The 18,927-nt window shown below is 36.0% G+C and overlaps 1 protein-coding gene across 1 annotated transcript in view; it reads right to left on the bottom strand.

Moving 5' to 3' along the window:
- ARID2 (AT-rich interaction domain 2) overlaps positions 1-18,927 on the bottom strand; it is a 221,729-nt gene that overhangs the window by 31,976 nt on the left and 170,826 nt on the right. The window lies entirely within an intron of this gene.

Below are 18,927 nucleotides of genomic sequence, written 5' to 3'. Positions count from 1 at the left end.
TAATACAAAAGCTCCAGATCACTATACAGAAATATTAAGCAAACTAGTACATGCAAATCTCAAGTTCATTTCATTTCAAAAAATATTTTGAAACAAATTTCTCTGGACGTATGTACGTCCATGTTAAATAATTTAACTGTACTGAATGAATACTTTTGGGTAATTTGTTTTCAGTTTAATGTGTTTCATTCTCAATTCCCTATCTTCAATGAAGATCAGCTAAAACTCTTCAAAGTAAATAAAATATAATTTTAAAACAAAATAGAACATTATTTTATAAACAAATATCATATTCTATTGTACTTTTAGAAGCTGCTTAAGCATTTACTACATTGCATATTACATATAATAAACTCTAGCATACTCAAATAACAATCTAAAACTAAAAATTTTGGTAAGCCTGGCTTTTTAGTTGAATACACATTTTGCGTGTTTGTCCATGTTAAAAAAATCATGTCTCTCATTTCTCCAACATCATATCCTACTTAATCATTACGCTTAACAATACAAATGCCTGAGTGGTAAGTGGCCAGGTACACAAACTTGAAGAACACCAGATACTATTCTTTCTCTCTGTTTTTTTTCTTTCCTAAAGATTTTTATTTATTGATTTTAGAGAGAGAGAGAAAGAGAGGGAGGAACAGGTCAAGTGCCTTAACCAGGCAAACCTGAGGTTTCAAACTAGTGACCTCAGCGTTCTTGGTCGACATTTTATCCACTGTGCCACCACAGGTCAGGCCTATTTTCTCTTATTAACTAGAATACATAGCAATGAGAGAGAATACAGGAATCAGGACAGCAAAGAATATATTGAAAACTTTCAATTACGAATTAGTAAATGAAATATTTACACAATATCTTTCAAGTTTATGGCAGAATACCTTGAGCACCTTTAGGATTTGATTCTTTTATGAATGTCATAAACATGTCTATATTTGAACCAATTTTTTTATTAAAATGCACTCAGACTAACTGAGCTATCCTCAGCACCCAGGGCCATGCTCAAACCGACTGAACTGCCTGACCTGTGGTGGTGCGGTAGATGAAGCATTGACCTGGAATGCTGAGGTCGCCAGTTCAAAACCCTGGGCTTGCCTGGTCAAGGCACATATGAGAGTTGATGTTTCCTGCTCCTCCCCCCTTCTCCCTGTCTTTCCCTCTCTCCTCACTAAAATACATAAATAAAACATTTTAATAAAAAAAAAATAACAAACCGACTGAGCCATTGGCTGCGGGAGGGAAAGAGGAAGGGAAGGTGGTGGGGGAAGCAGATGGTCGCCTTTCCTGCATGCCTTGACCAAGAATGAACCCGGGACATCCATATGCTAGGCCAATGCTCTATCCACTGAGCAAGCTGGCCAGGGCCTGAACCAATTTTTGATGTGCAATACACACACACACACCCACACACATAAACACAATATTTTATTTTTATTTATTTATTTATTTTTTAATGTTCTAAGCTTGAGCTGAGGAACTCGTTCTTTTTCTTTTTATTTATTCATTTTTAGAGAGGAGAGAGAGACAGAGAGGGAGAGAGAGGAGAGAGAGACAGAGAGAGAGAAGGGGGGAGGAGCTGGAAGCATCAACTCCCACATGTGCCTTGACCAGGCAAGCCCAGGGCCTCGAACCGGAGACCTCAGCATTTCCAGGTTGACGCTCTATCCACTGCGCCACCACAGGTCAGGCCCAACACAATATTTTAAATTAATATAATTTTAGGAAGTGATTACTATATTAAAATAAATTTTAATCAAGAGTAAATACTGAATTATAAAAGACAATGTCAAAAATCATTATAGATTACTTATTTCATACCATTCATATTCATCTATATAAAAACCAACCAAAGTTTATTGTGAAACTATCATGGATTAGAAAAATTAATACTGTTAAAATTTTCATAGTACCCAAAGCAACCTACAAATTTGATACAATCACTGTCGAATTCCAATGGCATTTTTCACTGAAATAGAAAAATAATTCCTAAACTTTGTATGGAACCACAAAAGACCCCCAAAAGCCAAAGCAGTCTTGATAAAGAACAAAAATGGAGGCTCCCTGACTTCAAACTATATAACAGAGCTATTACTATATTATGGTATAGTATATAATATACTATATATATAATATAGTATAATACTGGCATAAAAACAGACAAGTAGATCACTGGAATGAAACAAACAGCCCAGAAATAAACCTAGGTGTGGTCAATTAATTATGACAAATGAGCCAAATATATACAGTAGGAAAAGGATAGTCTCTTTAATAAACAGTGCTGGAAAAACTGGATAGCCACATACAAAATAATAAAACAGTACCACAGTCTTAGAGCATACACAAAGATTAACTCAAAGCAGATTTAAAGATTTGAATTTAAGACCTGAAACCAAAAAAATATCCTAGAAGAAACCATAGATGGAAAGCTCCCTGACTTGTCTTGACAATTTTTTGAATCTGACATCAAAAGTAAAGGCAACAAAAGCAAAAATAAACAACTGGGAATACATCAAACTAAAAAGCTTCTGCACAGCAAAATAAACACAGAATGTAAAGGCAACCTACTGAAAATAAAAAAATATTTGCAAATTATATATCTTCTAAGGGGTTAATATCCAAAATATATCAAGAATTTATACAACTCAATAGCAGAAAACCAAACAATCTGATTAAAAAGTGAGCAGAGGATCTGAATAAAAATTTTCCAAAGACATAATGCCCAGTAGGTACATGAAAAGATGCTCAACAGTACATCGTCAGAGAAATGCATATCAAAAGCATAATGAGATACCACCTCATACCTGTCAGAATAGTTTTATCAAAAAGACAGGAAATACAAGTTTAGTGAGGATGTGGAGAAATAGGAATTTTTGTGCACTGTTGGTGGAACGTAAATTGGGGCTATCTCATATGATCCAGCAATTACACTTCTGGTAATTTGTCCAAAGAAAACAAAAACATTAATTAACTCAAAAAGATGTATCTATCCCCATATTTACTGCAGTATTATTTACAATAGCCAAGATTTGAAAACAATCTAAGTGTTTATCAATGGATGAATGGATAAAGAAAGTGTGGTACATTATATACTATTTTATTCAGCCATAAAAAAGAATGAAACCTTGCCATTTGTGGTAACATGGATGGGCCCTGAGGTATTATGCTAAGTCAGTGGTTTTCAACTGCTGGTCTGTGGACTGGTGCCGGGAAAGAGTTAACCACCCTGGTGTTGTATGAAGATTATATACCTAATGATTATGCTAAGTTGAAATAAGTCAGCCAAAGAAAAACAAATACTTTATGATCTCACTTATTTTTGAAATATAAAAAAACAAACAAACCCAAACTCACAGATAAAGAGAACAGGTGAGTGAGTGGTTGCCAGAGGTGGGAGGTGGAGGTGTGGGCAAAATGAGTGAAGGGAGCCAAAAGGTACAAACCTGTAATTATAAAGTAAGTCATGGGGATGTAATAAAAAAAGTTTCACGTGAAAGTAAAAACCACTAAGTACATTTTTAGTTTTGGAATTTCTTTTCATTTTCAGTAGAGTTGTCAACCTTCATCCATGATTTCACCTTCCACGGTTTCCATTACCTATGGTCAACTATGGTCTGAAAATATTAAATAGAAAATTTCAGAAAGAAATAATTTCATTAGTTTCAAATTTTGTGTCATTCTAAGTAGTATCATAAAATTTCACGCCATCCCACTCCTTCCTGCCTAGGACATGAATCATCCCTTTTTCCAGTGTATCCACACTGTATATACTCACTGCCAGTCAGTCACTTAGTAGCTGTCTCAGTTATCAGACTGTCATAGCATCTCAATGCTTATGTTCAAGTTACTCTTATTTTACTTAAAGGCTCCACAGCCGAAGAATAGTGAAGCTGAAAATTCAGATATGTCAAAGAGAAGCCATATAGTGCTTCCTTCAAAGAGGTGAAGGTTACTATGAAAAAAAAAAATTGCACACTGAGGTAGCTAAGATCTATGGTAAGAATGAATCCTTTATTTAAAAACTTTTAAAAAAAAGATTTTATTTGTTTTGAGAGAGAGAGAGAGAGGAGGGGGGAAGAGCAGGAAGCATCAACTCCCATATGTACCTTGACCAGGCAAGCCTGGGGTTTTGAACAGGCAACCTCAGCATTCCAGGTTGACATTTTACCTACTGCGCCACCAAAGGTCAGGCGGTAAGAATGAATCTTTATCCATAGAATTGTTATGAAAATCTAGTACTGCTGTCATACCTCAAACTGAAAATGTTACGGTTGCAGTGCATGGTAAGTGCTTAGTTAAGATGGAAAAGATGCTGAGTCTGTGGGTGGAGGGCATAAATACAATATGTTTTCCAACTGATGACAATGTGTTGCACCAGAAAGCACTGAACAAGACTTTAGTAAGTGATCCCCTGAAATGACTGACACCAAGTAATTTACTGCAAGTAAGGGATGGTTATGTGGATTCAGGAATAGGTTTGACACTTCATTATCTTACAGCATCACAAGAAGAAGGGTAACTCAGTACAATATAATATTTTGAGAGAGACTACAGTTATTTAACTTTTATTACAGTATACTATTATAATTATTCTATTTTATTATTATTGTTAATCTCTCACTGTACCTAATTTATAAGTTAAACTTCATCACAGGTATGTATAGGCTAAAACATAGTATGCATAGGATTCAGTACTACCTGTAGTTTCAGGCACCCATTGGGGGTCTTCGAATGTATTCCCCGTGGATAAAGGGGGGGACTACTGTACTCATGATGCTTTATCATTAATATGAAATAAGTAAGACTGGATTTGTGTTATATAGACAAAAACTGTCATAAAAAAGCATTTTTTATTGGGTTTTTAAGATTTTTATCTAAATGTTATTAAGTATTAATTAAAAATGCAAAGCTGTTTATACATACACACACACAAACCAAAATCCAAATATACTACTACTGGTCATTAGTCCAAATGACAGCCATTTCTAAACTATTTAGAAACATATTAATCAAGTTTATTTGCAGTATACAAATTAATAAATTTACTAGACACAGAAAAAAAGATAAAGTTTTTGTTTCTTTTTTTTTTTAACTTTTCTTTTATTAATTTTTAGGAGAAAGAGAGAGAGAAGGGAGAGGGAGGAGCAGGAAGCATCAACTCCCATATGTGCCTTGACCAGGCAAGCCCAGGGTTTTGAACCGGCGACCTCAGCGTTCCAGGTCGACGCTTTATCCACTGCGCCACCACAGGTCAGGCAAGTTTTTGTTTCTTTAAATCAATTTTAATTACCAAACATGCACAACTGGGCACATATGATTAAGACAACAGGGATTTTAAGTACTCATTACTTTACCTGCCCCAAACATGGTCTATTATTTCCTTCTTACCTACCACCTTTCCCTTCATCCTATGTCTACTATTTCCTCTCTATTTATCTAACTACTCAAGTGATACAAACCAGCCATTATGGTGCAAAGTGAAGTTCTAATATAATAAATGAGGCTGACTGCAATGACCATATGAGGGTGGAAAGAAATTAAGTTTTCTAAATCCATTAAATAAAATATCCGAACTTAATACATTTAAATGTAATTTCAATGCAAAATAGCCATTGAGTTTCCAGAATTTTATGGATTCTTCAGGGATGGAGTCGGGAAGAATAAAAGATGAGGTGGGACGCCTCTATGGCTTATTAGTGTATCTAAACCAATTTTCTTACTACTACCTCTCCATCACTAACCTATCCCATACCCACACAATAAACATGTTCATTTAAATAAACTGGAAAAGTTCAAGACTATCCAAATGGAAATAAAAACTCCCTCTGATTCAATTACCCAGACTGCTCACATTTTTGCATATGTTCTTTAAGCCTCTCTCTATGAGTGTGTATGTTTTTTTTTAAAACAAAACTGGTACTGTTACTGATACAATTTTATATACTGCTGACACTGTATGGCTATATGCTGCATTTGTACAAATTAAAAGAATGCCCTTCCTTTGATACTTGGCTTCTATCTGCTGAAAAACTTTTGTAATGAATAAACAATTTCAATGTGAGTGGTGCACCCACCCAAGTGCACAATCATAGGTGAAAACACTGATTAAATAACATTTGTTTGAAACTCATTTTACTTATTGGTATCTAGCTTTCAGGTAGTTATGAGACTTAAATTTGATGACACATGTAAAATTACTTGGCAAATAGTAAGCCAAAAATGAACAGGAACTATTACCATTGTGATCATTAGTAGTAGCAGGAGCACCAGTAGTAGTAACAGCCATAAGTGCTAGTAATTTTTTCCACTTCCCAAGCTTACTAATCAACTACCTTGACATCTTTTCCACAGTTATTTCAAAAGTGCCAAGCCATGCTCAATCAAGTTTGGTCAACCTCTAAGTTAATGCTTCCTAATATTAGGTGTTTCTCACTGTCACAACTAATTTTATTAATTTCTGCTTCTGAAAATATTCTCCATAGAAACAAACTGCTTTGAACTTTTTAAAACTGAACTTTAAGACTTATTATTTTAGAGCTTGTCTTCTATTTTAGTTTAAGTTTGTGAATTTATGGGCAATGTCTTACTTTTATATCTCTGGGGGGAAATAAAGGCTTATTACTGAAAGAAGTTTATTCTTTAGAGCTCCCTTAACTTCCTTTTGTTCTGTATTAAACTCGATTTGAACCATGGCTGTGGGAGGGGAAGAAAGAGAGATAGATAGTGGGGGGTCAGGGGGTGGAGAAGCAGATGGTGGCTTTTCCTGTGTGCCCTGACTGGGAATCGAACCTGGGACATACACACGCTAGGCTGAATATTTTTCTTTGATCCTGTTACTTTCTCAAAAGAAAGGAACTAGATTTAACATATTTGGCAAAGCAGCACAAAATTTAATTAGTATTTAATACATTAATTAAAGAAACTATATCTGACACCTTTATTCCCAGTCATTGGGCTTTTTTTTTTTTTTTTTGGTGACAGAGAAAGTCAGAGAAAGGGACAGATAGGGACAGACAGGCAGGAATGGAGAGAGATAAGCATCAATTATTTGTTGTGGCATCTTAGTTGTTTATTGATTGCTTTCTCATATGTACCTTGACCAGGAGGCTGCAGCAGAATGAGTGACCCCTTGCTCAAGCCAGCAACCCTGTGCTCAAGCTGGTGAGCCTGCATTCAAGCCAGATGAGCCTGTACTCAAGCCGGTGACCTTGGGGTTTTGAACCTGGGTCCTCCATGTTCTAGTCTGATGCTCTCTCCACTGTGCCACGGCCTGGTGAGACCACTGGGCCATCTTTCCAATATAGATATTATTTTTAATTATATTATATACACAATTTATTTTTATTTTTTATTTTATATATACAATTTAAAACGGCTAGTCCCCTGCTCATTACTTATATACTTATATTATTGCAGCTAAGTTCAGGATTAGCTTTTATTTTTTTCCTATAAATCTGCTTCAGCCAAATTCTTTTATGCTAGTGAAAACCTGTTTGGTTCAACTGAGCAAATTATTCACATAAAGTTACTTACTAGGTGCAAGTTTCTCGATTGTGGCTACCCTAAGCAGCCAGCTCAAGTTAAAACACTTTCTACCAGAACTAAAATAAAGCCAACAACTATTAGTTTATTAGTGTAATTTCTACTCTATTACTATCACTTTTCCTATATCAACTTATTAGGCATCATAAACACATAACTGAAGTAAACAAAGCATACTTTTCCTACTACCTTAAGACTTCATTATTTAAAAGCCTGCAATCTATGCAGGAGAATATATACTACATAATAGATATAATATTTAACAATTCACCCATTCAAAATAATTTTTTTTTGATAGAGAAAGACAAACAGGAAGGAAGAGATGAAAAGCATCTCTTAATTAACATCCTATTATTGTTTATGAGTATTTATTAACATTTATAAGTACACATCTTTTAAATGAAATTTTTATGCAAAAATATAGTTGTGGCACTATAGTTGTTCATTGATTACTTCTCATATGTGTCTTGACTGGGGGGCTCCAGTCAAGCTGGTGACCCCTTCCTCAAGCCAGCAATCACAGGATCACGTCTATGATTGCAAGCTCAAGCCGGCGACCTTGGGGTTTTGAATCTGGGACCTCAGCATTCCATCCAGGTCAACGCTTTATCCTCTGTGCCACTACAGGTCAGTTTCAAAGAATAATTTAATAACAAACATCTGTGTCTATAAAGCTAAGATTGTTTCCTTTGGTTTTAAAATATAAATAAAAGGAATGATAATAGCATTTCAGTTCAAAGAGTTTTATTTAGAGTTTTCTTTAATTGCTCAAGTTCTTGATAGGCTATTATTCTTTAATGACCAAAAAAGTATTCTATGTCCCCCTTACTAGCCCTATTGGTACAAAAAAATTAATTTGACTTAAAACATATAAAATATATATATTTTTGCATAAAAATTTCATTGAAAAGATGTGTACTTATAAATGTTAATAAATACTCATAAACAATAATAGGATGTTAATTAATGCTCATAAACAATATTATGCATCAAAAAATCTACACTGGCAAAATATTTTAGTTTAAAAATAAGCTATATTTTTAGTTGTAGAACAATTAACTTTTTTGTGTGTGACAGAGACAGAGAGAGGGACAGATAGGGACAGACAGACAGGAAGGGAGAGAGATGAGAAGCATAAATTCTTCATTGCGGTTCCTTAGTCTCCTTAGTTGTTCATTGATTGCTTTCTCATACGTGCCTTGACCAGGGGCTGCAGCAGAGTGAATGTCCCCTTGCTCAAGCCAGTGACCTTGGGTTTCCAGCCAGCGACCTTTGGGCTCAAGCCAGGGACTGTGGGGGGTCATATCTATGATTTCATGCTCAAGCCGACAACCTCAGGGTTTCAAACTTGGGTCCTCTACGTCCCAACCTGACACTCTATCTACTGCGCCACTGCCTGGTCAGGCAAAACAATAAATTTTTATTTTTCATTAAGTGAGAGGTAGGGAAGCAGAGAGACAGAGTCCTGCATGCACTCCAACCAGGATTAACCTGGCAAGCTCCCTACCGGGCAATGCTCTACCCATCTGGGGCTGCTGCTCCACTGCTCAGCAACCAAGCTATTTTAGTGCCCGAGTCACGGCCATGGAGCCATTCTCAGTGTCTGAGGCCAACTTTGCTGGAACCATTTGAGCCACAGCTGCAGGAGGGGAAGAGAGAGAGAAGGAGGGGGGAGGGGTGAGAAGCAGATGATTGCGTCTTCTGTGTGCCCAGACTGGGAACTGAACCCAGGACTTCCACACACCTGGCTGACGCTCTACCACTGAGCAAACTGGCAAGAGTTAGAATAATTAAATTTTACCTCAACACTTAAGATCTAATTGTTTTACATAGATAATACCCTATGGCAAAAGAAGTATCAAGGATGTGCACTATGCCTGAACAGGCAGTGGCACAGTGGATAGAGCGTTGGACTAGGATGTGGAGGACCCAGGTTCGAGACCCTGAGGTCGCCAGCTTGAGCGCAGGCTCATCTGGTTTGAGCAAAAGCTCACTAGCTTGGACCCAAGGTCTCTGGCTTGAGCAATGGGTTACTTGGTCTGCTGAAGGCCCGTAGTCAAGGCACATATGAGAAAGCAATCAATGAACAACTAAGGTGTCGCAACAAAAAACTGATGATTGATGCTTCTCATCTCTCTGTTCCTGTCTGTCTGTCCCTATCTATCCCTCTCTGTGACTCTCTTTCTGTCTCTATAAAAAAAATAAAAAGGGTGTGCACTATACTATATTCAAACGAGATTTAACAAGCTGCTTAAATTTTGGTGGGGAGGGAGGGGGACCCAAACCAACAACATTACTAGAAAACTAACCTAATTTTATTATATCCAGTTGTGAAAGTGAAAAATAAAAAAACAAAAACCAGCCCTGGCCGGTTGGCTCAGCGGTAGAGCGTCGGCCTAGCGTGCGGAGGACCCGGGTTCGATTCCCGGCCAGGGCACACAGGAGAAGCGCCCATTTGCTTCTCCACCCCTCCGCCGCGCTTTCCTCTCTGTCTCTCTCTTCCCCTCCCGCAGCCAAGGCTCCATTGGAGCAAGGATGGCCCGGGCGCTGGGGATGGCTCTGTGGCCTCTGCCTCAGGCGCTAGAGTGGCTCTGGTCGCAACATGGCGACGCCCAGGATGGGCAGAGCATCGCCCCCTGGTGGGCAGAGCGTCGCCCCTGGTGGGCGTGCCGGGTGGATCCCGGTCGGGCGCATGCGGGAGTCTGTCTGACTGTCTCTCCCTGTTTCCAGCTTCAGAAAAATGAAAAAAAACAAACAAAACAACAACAACAACAACAAAAAAACACCAAAAACCAAAAATAAGGTGACTATCTTCATTATTAAAAGAATTTAAGCCTGACTAGGAGGTGGTGCAGTGGATAGAGTTGGACCGGGACACGGAGGACCCAAGTTTGAAACTCCGAGAGTGCTGGCTTGAGTACAGGCTCATCTGGCTTGAGCAAAGGGTCACTTGGTCTGCTGTGGCCCCCCAGTCAAGACACATGTGAGAAAGCAATGAATGAACAACTAAGGTGCTGCAACGAAGAATTGGTGCTTCTCATCTCTCTCCCTTTCTGTCTGTCCCTATCTGTCTGTCCCAAAAATAAATAAAAAAAAATTAATTTATTGTCTTAAACAGGACTAGAAGTTATAAATGCAAACTGGACAGCCAAAATTCAGTGTTCTTGAAAACTAAATGTTACTGTAGCTATAGAAATGAGTTCTCCATTCTCAGCTTCTTTGCCAGTCAGTTCAGATTCAAAGCCACAGGCAGCAGCAAAATGCTTTTAAAACTAATACTTGCCATTAAATCTAAATATGGGGATGAAATAATAGTTCACATTTGAAAAGTACCTTATTTCCCCATGTATAAGATGTACCACTTTTGGGAAAAAATTTGGGGTTTAAAAACTGGGTGTGTCTTATACAATGGTTGTGGCATTTCAAATGCCATAGATGGAACTGAGGACGAGGCTATACATGAAGTCAGTGATTTATAATCAGACACAGATGAAAACCAGCTAATGGATAGGAGTTTTGACAGTGATGAGGAGTTGTATAAATTTTATGATGAATAAAACTGAGTTCAATAACTTTATGTAATACATTTTTTTTCAAATTTCAGTCCCCAAAATTAAGGTGCTTCTTATACATGGGAGTGTCTTATACATGGGGAAATATGGTAGTATGGTAGTGGATTTTCACAATTTAGGCATTATAATATTACACTTAATAAATTTAACATAAACTTGGAGATAAAATAAAAATTGACTAGTGACATGTATTTGTATCTTTCATGAGATAAATGAAGCATACAAACTTTGGATACTCACTTGGTCTCCTTAAAAGATAAGTAGTATATCACTTCACACTGTTCTTGTCAAAGCTGCACACACATAAAGTACGTTCCTACCTGAACTTCTGTTCCCTACAGAACTTACTATGTATCCAGCATAATCACAAGCATCATTTTATTTGATCTCTATGATGGCTCTTTGAAGAAGGTAAACTTATTCCCACTTTACTGCTGAGGAAACAAGCTTTTAAGCTTTCCGTAACTTTCCAGAGCCACACAACTACCTACCAAGAGCTGGGATTTGAAGCCAGATACGTATGTCTAATACTCAACACCTGATTTTTTCTAATATATTATAATACATAATTATTTATTTGAATAATATATATATAACATGTATTACTAGGTAAAAACTAAAGTATACTTTATGCACAGTATCTATGTGTATATGATACTATAATTTTTTTTCTTTTTAAAAAATGCTAGCAAATTCTGAAGATAAGTATTGGTATATAATTTTTCTTATTTGTGCATAGTTTCCAAAAAATAGTAAAATTTATTAGTGAACTACTGGCTAGATTTTCACCCTAGGGAATTATTTCCTCAAATACTCTAAATAATACTGAAAAGCACTCTAGTGTTTGACAAAAATGAAGGATAAAAAAGAAATATTTCATCAATTATAGAAGAAACTATGGGTTTTTCTAATAATATTTTTAAAATTTATGGTTGATCAGTAGTTCAAGCTCAACAAATATATACTTCTAAAATAATGCTTCAAAAATATTATGTATTACATTTATAAAGGTTTATTAGTTCCAATTCTAAGTATAATATTAGCAAAATACCCAGTGATTTTAGAGCTTTTACATAAAATCTTTAAATAGGTTTAAAAAAATTTTTTCCCCCATTGATTCGAAAGAAAGAGAGACATAGAGAGAAAGGGGAAGGGAGAGACAGAGAGAGAGAAGCATCAACTCACCGTTCTACTTAGTTTTGATTGCTTCATGCCCTGCCTAGGGATTGAACCTGTGACCTCGGTGACTTGGGATGACACTTGATCCACTGAGCCACCTGCCTAGGGCAACATAAAGTCTTTTATAAATGTAAAAAATAACAAGAGGATAAACTGTCAAATTGACAGTTGAAAAGGCAAAATACCAACAAGGTAGGTCAGCAAGTTAACTGCTGACTATAGAATCATGCTAGTTAATCATCATTTATTTAATTCACTCAATAAATAGTAAGCCTGGCTGGTGGAGGCACAGTGGATAGAGCATAGACCTGTAACACTGAGGTACCAGGTTTAAAATCCCAAGGTTGCCAGCTTGAACATGGGCTCACTAGCTTGAGCACAGAGTTGCAAGTTTGAACAACGGATCATCAACATGATCCCAAGGTCACTGGCTTGAGCAAGGCGTCACTGGCACAGCTTGAGTCTCCCAATCAAGGCCTGTATGAGAAGTAATCAATGAATAACTAAAGTGAAACAACAAGTTGATGCTTCTCACTTTCTCTCCTCCTTCCTTCTATCTCCCCCTTCCTCTCTCTCTCTCAAAAGAAAAATCAATTCAAAAAGTAAGTATCAATTAAAAGCCTTTTACGTGCCAGACACTGTGCTACATGATGAAACTTCCAAAGGGGAAAGCATAGCCCCCCTGAAGATACCTTCTGGTTTTATGACAAAAAATTAAGACAAATGATGTTATAAAATGATTGGAATTTCATTTTCCTACTGCTATGTACACCAAACTATTTATCAATCTAACTTCTGATTAATTTTAACTTAAACTGGCAACTTAACTAGTATTTAGCAGTCACTGATGAAGGCTGACTATAATGAATTACAAATTTCCACTCTGGATATCTTACTTATAAAAGATTTACAGATTATCAGGATGGCAGTTTTATATATCATGCTTAACTTGTCTCTGGATACTTCTTTTCTTTAAAATAAAATGTATAAAAGTGCCACCAATTAAATATTTAAAATTTAACTATTTCAACTACCTTATTTCTGAAATTTTAAATACTAGAAGAAATGAGATTTACCATGAATTTTGCATGATATTTTTGGAAGAAATAGAAGCATCTTATTGAGAATATAAATCTAGCTACCTTTAAGTTTTTCATTGTAACATATAGTAAGGTTGATGTTTGTCGTTTTCTACTTCCCATCAGGCCATTATTCAAACCTTTTCTTGATAGAAAAATATTACTCATGTTTGTGTAGTAAAAGTAATAACCCTTATGTTAGAATATTTAGGATAAATTATGTCTGTGTAAGATTCAGTAGGAACCTATTGGTTTAATCCTCAATGTCACTTGAGTAGATTCCTAGCTGGTCAGGGAAATATTGATTTTACTGATAGAAATAAAAGTCCCTGGTTCTTACACAGAATAGCTTCCACACTGGAAATGTGTAGAATAAATTCAAGATCTTCTAAATTCTCAGTATGAACTCTAATGATTCAATTCTAAATATATACACAATATATATTCTGTTCTTCCCAAAGGGAAATAATTTTCATCTTTCCTGTAGCAGCTCTTAACTAGATAACTACCAGGAGCAACACATTCTAAAAAAGTGGCTTTCAAATGTCTCATAGCAGCAGAACCCCCTTTTCAAACAAAATAGGACTTAATACCCCTATACATAAAGTAAAAAACAGATCCTATGGTTATAGGTAAGTCAGAGGGCCTCTCAAGTAAATTACTGGCTACCCAGAGGCGCTGAGTCCATTCTCCCAATTACAAGGAATTAAAAAACCAGTTCACAGATATTCTATATTACAGAAAAATTTTGGGTGCCCTTCTTTAAAAATAAAAAGACAAGTCTAAGTTGTGGTGGCACAGTGGATTAAGTGTTGACCTAGCATGCTGAGGTTGCTGGTTTGAGACCCCAGGCTTGCTGAGTCAGGGCACATAAGGAGAAGCAACTGCAATCTGGTCCCTCCCCTCTGCTTTTCTAAAATGAATAAATAAATCTTAAAAAAAACCCACAAAATATAATCACACATTATTTATATATTTTAATTATAAACTAACAGTCAACAATGTGCTGACAACACACAAGTAAGAATAAAGATAAGACTTTCCAGTTTTAGCTCAGACACATAAAGAGCTTGAAAGTTGTCCCTCCCTCAGAACAAGAAAAAGCTAAACAAACTGAAAATTAACAACTCTTCTATAAATCATCAGAGAACTGAGGTCACAAGGAAAACTGCCTCCCTGATAACTGGAGAGGTGAATACAAGGAATCAAAAATAATTGTTAGCATTTAATAACTGGTGGAAATTCTTAAGCAGTAATTGATGAATTTATGGGAGCACACTATGGACAACCCTGAAAACTTTCTAAGGAGAGCCTACACTTAAAAAAAAAAAAAACCAAACATTTTTTAAAATGAGTTTTAGAGAGAGGAAGGGAGAGAGACAGAGAAAGAGAAAGAGAGAGAAAGAGAGAGAAACACTGATTTGTTGTTCCAATTATACATGCTGTCATTGGTTGATTCTTATACGTGCCCTGACCGGGATAGAACCTGTAACCTTGGCATGTTGGGATGACATTCTAACCAACTGAGTAACACGGCCAAGGCCCACACTTTTTTGAGTTTTACTTAACAGGAACTCTACCAGGTTCTCATAGTGAAGGAGAAAAACTCCCTAGCACTTCCAGTAGTGGGAGGGAGAAAGTAATCATTACATGCCCAGAGTGCCCTTTTCGTCTTAATAAAGGCTTACACTCAAGGAAAATTACCAGAACCTTATCTAACCTAGGGGAAGAGCACTTAGTTAACTCCAGCCCCTCATAGGAAAGAAAAAAAAAGGCTAAGAAACTCTTCTTGAAGTCATAGCCCTTAGATTCAGGCCCATTAAAACAGTAAGACTTAATCATTAGAACATAGAATGCTTTCCTTTCCCAATACCTTATCACCACATCAACAGGGCTCCACTATAATTGCAGTAGATTACAATGGAGAGAGCTCTAAGATATAGACTCAATTTTAAAAGGAGTTTCTAAGGGAACCCAAAGACAACGAGGACAAAAAAAAAAAAAAAAAAAAGGAAACTAGAATTGAAGCCTCTGACACCTACAGCAAACATTAAACACAGCATTACTCCTAGCCTCACAGTTCCTAGTAACTGATACAGTATTTCCAGCTTTCAATAAAAATGTATAAGGAATGCTAAATGTAAAACAAACAAACCAAATAAACACAACAACAACAAAACAAACCAGAGTCTGAAGAAACAAAGCAAGCATCACTGTCAAAACAGAGATATGGCAGAAATTTTAGAATTACCATACTGGGAATCTGAAATAATTATGATCAATATGCTAAGGCTCTAATGGAAAAAGTGATACAAGAAAAGAAGGCTAATATAGGCAGAGAAATAGGAGACACTAAGAACCAAAAGGAAATGCCAGGAATAAAAAAAACACTGTAACTGAAATAAAGAATGCCTTTGATAAGCTCATCAGTAGATAGGACATGGTCAAGGAAAGACCTGGTAAGCTTAAAGATGTCAACAGAAACTTCCCAAAATGAAGAACAAAGAGAAAAAATAAAAAAAATAAAGGAAACAGTATTCAAAAACTGTGAGAAAATTACAAAGAGTGCAACATATACCAAACCACAGATCTAGGAAACTCAGAGAACACCAAATATAATAAATATATATAAAAAAAATTACACCAAAACATATTATATTCAAACTGCTAAAAACCAAAGACAAAATACCTGTAAAGAAACTAAAGGAAAAACCTTCCTGAGAAGAGAAAGGGTAAGATTATATTGATGTTTCTTGAGAAACCCTATAAGCACGAAAAACACAATGAAATATTTATACTGGTGAAAGAAAAAGCCTCATCAACTTAGAATTTTGTGTCCACAAAATCATCTTTCAAAAGTGAAAGAGAAATAAAGACTCTAAGACAGACAAAACGGGATGGCATTTGCACAGTAAACCTGGCTTAAGGATATCAGAGGGAATAATTGGAGGCACAATAAAATCTTTTATATTTCTTATTCTGAACTGACCTAATAAGTAAATGTTCACAATAATAGCAACGATGTACTTGGTGATTATAGCTTTTAAACAAGTAAAATAAATGATAGCAACAACATAAGAGGCACCAAGGAAGTAGTAGTAAGCATACCCGCACCATCCATGAAGCACTATATTGTTGTTTGAAAGTGGACTTAAGTTAGGTATAAATACATATTTCAAATTCTAGAACAACCATAAAAATGTTTAAAAAAGTAAAACTGATATGCTAACAGAGAAAAGAAAATAAAAACATATAAAATACTCAATTAAAACCAATACTGCAGACATGGGAAGACAAAGGAAGCAAAAAAGAAAAGTGAAATAAACAGAAAACACAATATAATATTAATGAAACTGTATCAATAATTACTTTAAATGTGAAAGGATACCCTCCCCCAATGTGTGGTTAAATATAAAGACAGATGAAAAGTAAAGGGATGATGAAAGATATATCATACCAACACTAATCAAAAGAAAGTTGGAGTTACTATATTAATTTCAGACAAAGAGTAAGGATATTATAATGGTAAAGAGTAACACAACACATAAGGATAAAGAGGTCAATTCTTCACAAAGACATACAATTCTTAAGGTATATACTCCTAATACAAAGCATGAAAATATGAGGCAAGATATGATAGAGCTGCAAGGAGATATAAAGAAATATACTTAAAACTTCAGCACAATTCTATCAATAAATGATAGATTCAGCAGGCAGATAATCAAAATGGATAGAGTTGAACTGAATAGCAACATGAATCATTGGATCTAACTGACACTTATACAATACTTCAACAACAGCAGAAAATACATTCTTCTCATGCTCACACGGAACATTCACCAAGACGGACTACATCTTGGGACATAAAATGCACCTTAACAAATTTATTTATTTATTTATTTTTCCTCAGGTTTTCCACCTTAACAAATTTAAAATAAAAATCATATAAAGTATGCTCTGAAATCACAATAGAATTAAACTAGAAGTCATTGGCCTGTGGCAGCACAGTGGATGAACTTGAAATGCTGAGGTTGCTGGTGTGAAGCCCTGGACTTGCCCGGTCAAGGCACATATGACAAGCAACAAGCAAACAACAAATAAAGAAAAGCAATTATAAGTTGATACTTCTTGCTGAATCCCCCCTTCTCTCTTTGTAAAATCAATAAATAAAAAATCTTAAAAAAAAAAGTCACTAACAATAAGATAGACGGACTATACCAAAATATTTGGAGATTAAACAATACACATCTAAAATATTCTGAACTCAATGAAAATGAAAATACAACTCATCAAAATTTGTGGAATCAGATACAGGGAAAGTTAGCATTAAAATGTCTGTATTAGAAAAGAAGATCTAAAATGAGTAACTTAAGCTTTGACCTTAAGAAACTAGAGAAAAAGCAATATAAACTCAAAGCAAGTTGAAGTAATAATAAAAATGAGAGCATAGGCCCTGGCTGGCTGGCTCAATGGATAGTGTCAGCCTGGTGTATGGACATCCTGGGTTTGATTCCTGTTCAAGGAACACATGAGAGGTGACCATCTGCTTCTCCTCCCTCACTCTCCCCCTTTTCTCTCTCTTCCTCTCTTGCAGCCAGTGGCTTGATTGGTTCGAGCCTTGGCCCTGGGCTTGGTTGGTCCAAGGGTCAGCCTCAGGTGCTGAGGATAGCTTGGTTGATTCAAGCATCATCCCCAGACAAAGGGTTGCTGGGTATATTCCGGTCAGGGAGCATGTGGGAGTCTATCTCACTATCTCTCCTCTTCTTACTTGAAAAAAAAGAAAAAAAGAAAAATTGGAGCATAATTCAATAAATCAATTAAATGAAAACAGGGAATCAATACAAAAAAAAACCATGATCAAAAGCTGTTTCTTGAAAAGGTCAATAAAATAGATAAAGCTCTAGCTAGCTTAAAAACAACAACAAAAATAGAAGCAGTCACAAATTATTATTAAGATTTTATTTATTGATTTTTTAGAGAGAAAGAGAAAGGGGGTCAGGGGGCAGGAAGCATCAACTTGTAGTCATTGCTTCTTATATGTGCCTTGACAGGTCAAGCCTGGGGTTTCAAATCGGCAACCTCAGCATACAAAGTCAACACTCTATCTACTGTGCCAACACAGGTCTGGTGAAAAGTCACAAATTATTAATACCAGTAGCCCTTACACTGATTCCACAGACATTATAAAGTTAACAAAAGAATATTATAAATAACTGTATGCCACAAAGTTGGTAACTTAGATGAAACAGACCAATTCTCTGAAAGACAGAATGCCAACACTCACACAAGGAGAAATAAAAAAACCTGAATAAGCCTGTAACTATTAAAAGAAATGCACCAATGATTAACAGCCTCCCAAAAATAAAAGCACCAGGCCAAGATGGTTTTACTGGTGACTTCTATCAAACATTTAAGGAAAAAAAAATGACGGTAATTCTCTGTAATTCCTATCAGAAAATAGCAGTGAACACTTCCTCACTCATTCTATGAGGCCAGCATTCCCTAATCCCAAAACCAAACAAAGACAAAAAAACTACAAACCATTATCTCTCATGAAC

The sequence above is a fragment of the Saccopteryx bilineata genome, chromosome 2, assembly GCF_036850765.1.
Source record: "Saccopteryx bilineata isolate mSacBil1 chromosome 2, mSacBil1_pri_phased_curated, whole genome shotgun sequence".
NCBI classification, from domain to species: Eukaryota; Metazoa; Chordata; class Mammalia; order Chiroptera; family Emballonuridae; genus Saccopteryx; species Saccopteryx bilineata.
This window is presented reverse-complemented; position numbering and strand designations above follow the sequence as displayed.